General features: G+C 42.4%; 1 long non-coding RNA gene across 1 annotated transcript; it reads left to right on the top strand.

The window, feature by feature from the left end:
- The first annotated feature begins 1,399 nt into the window (after positions 1 to 1,399).
- Positions 1,400 to 5,851, top strand: LOC113633656 (uncharacterized). The gene is made up of 3 exons (XR_003438290.1): positions 1,400 to 2,801; positions 3,561 to 4,244; positions 4,426 to 5,851. It is a non-coding gene; the product is annotated as an uncharacterized LOC113633656 (long non-coding RNA).
- Positions 5,852 to 7,586: the final 1,735 nt, after the last annotated feature.

Genomic DNA, 7,586 nt, shown 5'->3' with positions numbered 1-7,586 from the left:
ATATAAAGGACCACCAACAAGCCAGCATGGCTGCAATGGAGAGAAGGACGAGGTAGTGGAAGATGAGGCTTGGAAGGCAGGGATGCACCAGATCACACGTTGCTTTGTTGATCATAATGAGTCTGGCTTTAATCTTAAGAGCAGTGAAGTTTTAGGTGAGATGAGAGAGGGAGGGAGGAATGACGTATGATCAGATTTGCATTTTGAGACCTTCCCTCTTTTTAAAAAAAATTTTCTTGAAGTATACTTGATTTACAATGTTGTGTTAACTTCTGTTCTACAGCAAAGTGATTCAGTTATACATATATACATTCTTTTTCATATTCTCTTCCATTATGGTTTACCACAAGATATTGGGTATAGTTCCCTGTGCTATACAGAAGGACCTTGTTGTTTATCCATTCTATATATGATAGTTTACCTCTGCTAATCCCAAGCTCCCAATCCTTCCCTCCCACACTGACCTCCCCTTGGCAACCACAAGTCTGTTCTCTATATCTGTGAGTCATAGATATGTTCATTTTTGTCATACTTTAGATTCCACATATAAGTGATATCATATGGTATTTGTCATTCTCTTTCTGACTTACTTCACTTAGTATGGTAATCTCTAGTTCCATCCATGTTGCTGCAAATGGTATTATTTCATTCGTTTTTATGGTTGAGTAGTATTCCATTGGGTATATATACCACATCTTCCTTATCCATTCATCTGTCAGTGGACATTTAGGCTGCTTCCGTGTCTTGGCTATTATAAATAGTGCTGCTATGAACAATGGGGCACATGTATCTTTTTGAATTATAGTTTGGTCTGGATATATGCCCAGGAGTGGGATTGCTGGATCATATGGCTACTCTATTTTTAGTTTTCTAAGGAACCTCCATACTGTTTTCCATAGTGGCTGCACCAACTTACATTCTCACCAACAGTGTAGAACTGTTCCCTTTTCTCCACACCCTCTCCAGCATTTGTTATTTGTAGACTTTTTAATGATGGCCATTCTGACCAGTGTGAAGCAGTACCTCATTGTAGTTTTGATTTGCATTTCTCTAATAATTAGTGATGATGAGCATCTTTTCATGTGCCTATTGGCCATCTGGATGTCCTCTTTGGAGAAATGTCTATTTAGGTCTTCTGCCCATTTTTCAATTGGGTTGTTTCTTTGTTATTGAGTTGTATAAGTATATTTTGGAAATTAAGCCCTTGTCGGTCACATCATTCACAAATATTTTCTCATAGTCTGTAGGTTGTCTTTTCATTTTGTTGGTGGTTTCCTTTGCTGGGCAAAAGCTTATAAGTTTGATTAGGTCCCATCTGTTTAGTTTTGCTTTTATTTCTATTGTCTTGGGAGACTGACCTAAGAAAACATTGGTACGATTTATGTCAGAGAACGTTTTGCCTATGATCTCTTCTAGGAGTTTTATGGTATCATGTCTTATATTTAAGTCTTTAAGCCATTTTGAGTTTATGTTTGTGTATGGTGAGAGAGCACGTTCTAACCTCATTGATTTGCATGTGGCTGAGACCATTCCTCTTATAGATATTTGACTGCATTTCTTCTTATTTTAATTTTTATTCCTTGATTTTATCTTTCATGGATCTCACCTCAAATCCTTCTGTATACTCTGGTGGGATGACTAATATCCTTGGAACTTAAAATATTTGGCATATTTAAACTTAAATTCAAATTCCCCCATTTCCAAATTGCATAAGCTTGCAGAAGGTATTTACCCTTCTCTAAGTCTCCATTTTCTAATCTATAAAATGATGATGATAATTCGTTTCTCACAGAGTTCCTATGAATAAATGAGATATCATTTCTGGCTTTTAAGTCAATAAATGCTAGTATCGATTGATCGTTTACCCCGTGATAATTTACTCCTCTTGGAATCACACTATTTGGATAGGATACATTTTTAACCTTTTTTTTTTTTTAATAAGAAGGTGACATTATTGATCTGCTATCAGCAGAAGATTCTATTTATTTCCTAAAGAAGGGAGAAGGGATGGATTTGCATCAAGTCATTTACATTTGCGTCTCAGGACCTCTACAAATAGCGCCCATGCTCTCCAATACTTTATCCAGCAACAGTTTACCTGACATCAGCAATTAATATAATTAACCTTTTAGAATTTTGCCAAATTGAATAGACAGAATGATTCCAGACTCCAAGAAAAGGGTTAAGCATGAGTAAATTTGGGTTGCATTGGTACCACCATCAGTAGCATCCAGTCAGTCCAGACAATCTTTTACTGAAGATTGTCTTCACTTAGCTTTTTCAAGTGGATACAGTGGCCTTGTATAAAGCAGGTACAGTTAGCTTAACAGTAGTGAAAAATTGTTCACCCTACCCAATAAGCTGTAGAGTGTGTGGTGATTTCCAGTTCCAGGAACTACTTTAAATGAAAATGGCTCCTTTTGAGTAAGACACATGGGAGATGTTAGGTGGGGTTTGACCTACAAAGGGTTAACACATCAAAATTAATTTTGGAGGAAAATTAAGATTCTCCTCACAGTCTCAAGGCTTTCTTCTCTAACCACAGTGCAGACACTATCAGTGAGCAGAGAATCTCTGTATTATTTCCAAGTTTCTCCCATTGTCAGTCACTGTGACAAAGTGCTGGCCAATTTGACACAATGATGAATCACTCCAGACACTGAGTTTTCATATGGCTCTTGAAGCTTCTCAGGAGACTCCGGTGTCTGGAAATGCCACAGACCAGCACTGGGTGCTCTGCTCAGGAACAAAGCCGGGACTTGGCAAAAATTAAACCAACGCATTTTAGAGAAAAGAGATAGGTAATAAATATTTACTGTCTAATTTTTACCATGCCTTCAGGTAGTAATTGTTTTAAATGCCTATTAAGCAAATCCTCACTTTGCAAGTCTCTTCTTGTCTATGCTCTATTGAAATGAATTAGATTTAGGAGTACATTGAAAAGTTTAAATACTAAACGAATATTTTTGTTTATTGTGTCCGGTTCTAAAATAACTGGCCTCTCCTTGTCCTTCATCCTTGAAGTTTTAACAAACAACATGATTCTTTGCTAATAAATTTTTACTGACTAGATCTTACAAACCCAATGCTGTTGGAATTTATGATGGATTGATGCACAGCCCAATGCAAATGTACTTGTAATGTCTACCTTAGGTTTCCATTGGAGAGTTTGTCAATACACCAGTGCCTCAAATCCATTTTCTCGGTAAAAATGTTGCAGTTTTCTATTATTCACAAAGGCACCTTCCTGAGTTATTTCTGCTCCTGCACAATATTCATGATAGCAATTTGATACCTTAGCAGTTTCAAGGTTATCAGGTGATTGAAAATCCTACTGCTTACTTCAAGGTGTAACATATACGACTGTGCTGTCATCCATTATAGCAGTATAATAGTTTTTCGTAATGCCTTTCATGAACTGCTGATTTAGAAGTGTAAGCCTAACTTCTGAAGGCGCTTATCAGTCTCAGGCTGGGGAAGTATTGCTTAACTGGTAAAAATCAGTCTGGGACTCTTTGTGCTATTTAGAAAAAAGAAACCAAGTTTCATTTCTCTTTTAGATGATGCTAGCAGCCCTGCCCTGTGAAGTCTTTAAAGTACATTTGCAAGAAGAAACAAACAAACAAACAAAAACCATGATTTATCCGGTCCTCGGGAGGGCTAATGTTAATCACAATGAACCTAAGACAGAAGCACTGGATTTTGCAGACTGTGGAGATTAAGTCAGAAGCAAGGAATTACTGAGAGAGATGATGGAGATTTTGCTAAATTGAAAACAAAAGTCAAAGCAAATTCATAAAAAAGCTGGGAAGTAAAATCAATCATTATTCAAAGTCCTCCTTTTAAGCTCTATCCGCACATTGAATTTTGGTTTAGGGGTCTCTGGTTGGAGCAGAGGGTTGCTTGAGTGAGTTTAGAAGGTGGCATCTGTTTAAGTAACAGATGTCTGTGTCACTGAGGTGCTATGTTCTCACTTTTTATATATGGGGAAACTGCTGCTGAAAGAGTTTTATTGCCTTTATGCAAATTAAAATACCATATTCTTCTCCTTAAAGGGTTCCTCTTCCTGATGTGAATACACAACAACCATAAACGACCTCAACCTCATCAATTTTTTTAAAAACTATTTTGGAATACGATAGTTTCTTATGAACTATCAATGATGCATGAAATGAGGTCTGGAACTGCAGACATGCGTACTCTTATTTAAAGAGGGCTCACTGGGTTGAAGCAAACTGAGTAGGGTGAGGGAGGGTGCTGACCCCTTACCGGCCGTGGCACCAACAGAGATCAAACCGGGAGAGGCACTTGTACCCACGCAGCTACTCGAAGGGTTGCAGGGAGGGATTGCCTTATGGAATGATTTTAACATCGTTCATTGGGTTGTCAGTTTATAGAAACCTCTTTGCTTTTCTTACTTTTCAGGAGAGATGAGGAAGAGTGAAGTCATCCAAAAACACCCTCCAAGTTGACACACAGAATTAACCATCACAAATAACATGGGAAGTATGCATAAAAAACTGCATTTCTGCCACGCCCTGAAGGACGGTGGTTATCCTGAAACAAAGCACTTGTGCAACTGTTTGAGTTGCAAGCTGAACTACTCATTTCATTCATGAATGCCATTTTTACTTGAAAGTATGAAAGAAAGACAAACTATGGTTATTCAGATCTGGGTATTTGGGAAACATCATGAAAATGAATTAAATCTATCACTGCAAGGATATTTTTTGCCAGTGATAAAATTCAGGCTTTCAAGTGAAAACCTGAATTTTGGAAAGCCTGTATCCATCTCCATGATCTTGCCAGCTTCCCAATATTTTTCTAATGAGTTTGGTGGTATTACAAATAAACGTCAGTTTTTGATACTGTATGATGAAATTCGTGAACATTTGAAAGATCTGTGTAACTCAGTGAACCAATATTTTCCAAGTTATCAATACCTGATGTTACAGAATGATGCATAGTGAAAAGATCCATTCAAAGTACGAGATGATGAGAAAGGAAAATGGAGCTGTAGGAATCAGGCTCCCTGACTTCACTATACTACAAAGCTACAGTCATCAAAGTGCAAGATGAGTTAATGGATTGTAACAGAAGAGAATAAGAAAAGTCCATTGATATGGATTCAGCTTCCACACACAGCTAGCCTTTAAGAAACTACTACTTGTTGAGTTTTGGTGTACCATCAAAAAAAAAAGAGTATGTTTTACAATAATCTAGAAAGGCAGAATTCTCCTTACTTTTCCAACTACATGTCTGTCTGAGCACAGAATTTCTTCATATATTTCTGCAAAAACAACATAAAACAGATTGAATGCAGAAGCAGATATGGGAATCCAGCCATCCTCTATGAAGCCAAACATCAACAAGATTTATACTCACAGAGATAGGTCTTCAGATACTATTGAGTTGATTGGCTTATTAAAATAAACCTGGAAGACCTTTTGTCCAAATTATCTTCTTATGGACAATTATAGAAATTAAAGCGACTTCACCGGCTCATGGGAGTCTCGTATTTTCTAAGAACAATTGATCCTACACCCACAGAAATCATGTAGCTGTGGTAAATCAAATATTCCCAGGTATCAGCAACCTAGTCCTAGGGAGGACAAATGAACTTTAAGGCACTACCAGGTTCATTTAGCCCCTCTTGCCTACTTCAGAACCTCAGCATACCTTCTTCTGGTCCTGCACTTCTCCCACCCTACCAGTGTTTCTGAAATCATCAAAGTGTTTTTCACAAATGTATGTGAATCAGTTAGTCCACTGGGAGCCTCTTGCCCTGCTCTGTGTAGCTCAAGCCAGAGCCAATATTCTGTATGCTTTCCCTCAGGCTACTTAAAATGAGAGGGGTCGCCCGAAGCCGCGCGGCGAGGTCTTCCAGCGCCACCGGCGCAGCCCAGCGCAGCGTAAAGCCAGGCGAGGAGGGTACCCGCGCAGCCCAGCACCTTCCAGCGTCCTCGGGACCAGGCGCTCGCTGCTGCCCTTTCTCTGGACGCTGAGCAAAACACAGGCACCCCTGCCTGCTGCACACTTCTCATCTTTCCCGTTGGATGAGGTCACCTGTACGTCCAGCCTCGGCCTTAGGGCTGCCCGGGTGGAGCAATGACTGAGAGTTCCTGTTGCTCCACATCCTCACCAGCATTTGGTGTTATCAGTGGTCTGGATTTTGGCCGTTCTTAAAGATTTTTCAAAAACTCAGACTGGGAGGAAGGCAGAAGATGGCGGAAGAGTAAGACGCGGAGATCACCTTCCTCCCCACAGATACACCAGAAATACATCTACACGTGGAACAACTCCTACAGAACACCTACTGAAGGCTGGCAGAAGACCTCAGACCTCCCAAAAGGCAAGAAACTCCCCACGTACCTGGGTAGGGCAAAAAAAAAAAAGAAAAGAAAAAACAGAGACAAAAGAATAGGGACGGCACCTGCACCAGTGGGAGGGAGCTGTGAAGGAGGAAAAGTTTCCACACACTAGGAAGCCCCTTCGCGGGCGGAGACTGCGGGAGGCGGAGGGGGGAGCTTCGAAGCTGCGGAGGAGTGCACAGCAACGGGTGCGGAGGGCAAAGCGGGGAGATTCCCTCACAGAGGATCGGTGCCGACCGGCACTCACCAGCCCGAGAGGCTTGTCTGCTCACCCGCCGGGGCGGGCGGGGCTGCGAGCTGAGGCCGGAGCGCAGGGAGAGGACTGGGGTTGGCGGCTTGAACATAGCCTGAAGGGGTTAGTGCACCACAGCTAGCCGGGAGGGAGGCCGGGGAAAAGCCTGCACCTGCAGAAGAGGCAGGAGACTTTTCCTTCCCTCTTTGTTTCCTGGGGCGTGAGGAGAGGGGTTTAAGAACGCTGCTTAAAGGAACTCCGGAGACGGGCGCGAGCCGCGGCTAAAAGCGCGAACCTCAGAGACGGGCGCGAGCCGCGGCTGAAAGCGCGGAATCCAGAGGCGGGCGGGAGACAGTTAAGGCTGCTGCTGCCGCCACCGAGGGGCCTGTGTGCGAGCACAGGTCACTCTCCACACCCCTCTTCCGCGGAGCCTGTGCAGCCCGCCACTGCCAGGTTCCCGGGATCCAGGGACAACTTCCCTGGGAGAGCGCACAGCGCGCCTCAGGCTGGTGCAAAGTCACGCCGGCCTTTGCCACCGCAGGCCCGCCCCGCACTCTGTGCCCCTCCGTCCCCGCCGGCCTGAGTGCGCCAGAGCCCCCAATCAGCGGCTCTTTTAACCCCATCCTGTCTGAGCAAAAAACAGACGCCCTCCAGCGATCTACACGCAGTGGCAGGGCCAAATCCAAAGCTTAGCCCTGGGAGCTGTGAGAACAAAGAAGAGAAAGGGAAATCTCTCCCAGCAGCCTCAGAAGCAACGGATTAAAGCTCCACAATCAACTTGATGTACCCTGCATCTGTGGAATACCTGAATAGACAACCAATCATCCCAAATTAAGGAAGTGGACTTTAGGAGCAAGATCTATGATTTTTTCCCCTTTCCTCTTTTTGTGAATGTGTATGTGTATGCTTCTGTGTGAGATCTTGTCTGTATAGTCTTGCTTCCACCATTTGTCCTAGGGTTCTATCCGTCCATGTTTTTTTTT

This window comes from Aethalodelphis obliquidens, unplaced genomic scaffold (assembly GCF_003676395.1).
Source record: "Aethalodelphis obliquidens isolate GAN/ISIS:26980383/991018 unplaced genomic scaffold, ASM367639v1 scaffold2, whole genome shotgun sequence".
Lineage (NCBI taxonomy): Eukaryota > Metazoa > Chordata > Mammalia > Artiodactyla > Delphinidae > Aethalodelphis > Aethalodelphis obliquidens.
This window is presented reverse-complemented; position numbering and strand designations above follow the sequence as displayed.